At 48.1% G+C, this 428-nt stretch overlaps 1 pseudogene; it reads left to right on the top strand.

The window, feature by feature from the left end:
* The first annotated feature begins 7 nt into the window (after positions 1-7).
* Positions 8-404, top strand: LOC104872160 (annotated as a pseudogene).
* Positions 405-428: the final 24 nt, after the last annotated feature.

The raw sequence follows: 428 nt of genomic DNA, 5'->3' as shown, positions 1-428 counted from the left end.
AGCAAAGCGCAGCGGCTGGAAGGTGTTGCTGCAGAGCGGAGGTGCTGCGGAGCAGAGATGTTCTGGACCCATGGCCTCGTGCCAAAGCTGGGGCCTGAGGGGATGAAAGGGAAGATGTGTGAGGATGTGATTTCCTCCTGGGGGATTTCCTCATCTGCGTGGCCCTGCTGCGAGTCACTCCATTTATCTTGAAGGAATTGAACGGTGTGTGAAGATTGGACCACATACGTGAGCATATGGTAGAAAAACCTGGTTGTAGTTTCTTCTGCCTCCAAATGAATAGCCTCAGAGAGGTGTAAGAGACTCTGAGTGGACATAAACATTGTACATGTTGAATGCTAGTTGGGTTCTGGTAACTGATCCTCATAGCTAAAATATAAAACTATTGGGAAGTATGAAAAGACGTCTAGTGGTCATAATGTGCCCTT

Source organism: Fukomys damarensis, unplaced genomic scaffold, assembly GCF_012274545.1.
Source record: "Fukomys damarensis isolate Sample0158 unplaced genomic scaffold, DMR_v1.0_HiC HiC_scaffold_16902, whole genome shotgun sequence".
NCBI classification, from domain to species: domain Eukaryota; kingdom Metazoa; phylum Chordata; class Mammalia; order Rodentia; family Bathyergidae; genus Fukomys; species Fukomys damarensis.
The sequence above is the reverse complement of the archived record's forward strand: the minus strand, read 5'-3'. Positions and strand labels throughout refer to the sequence as shown.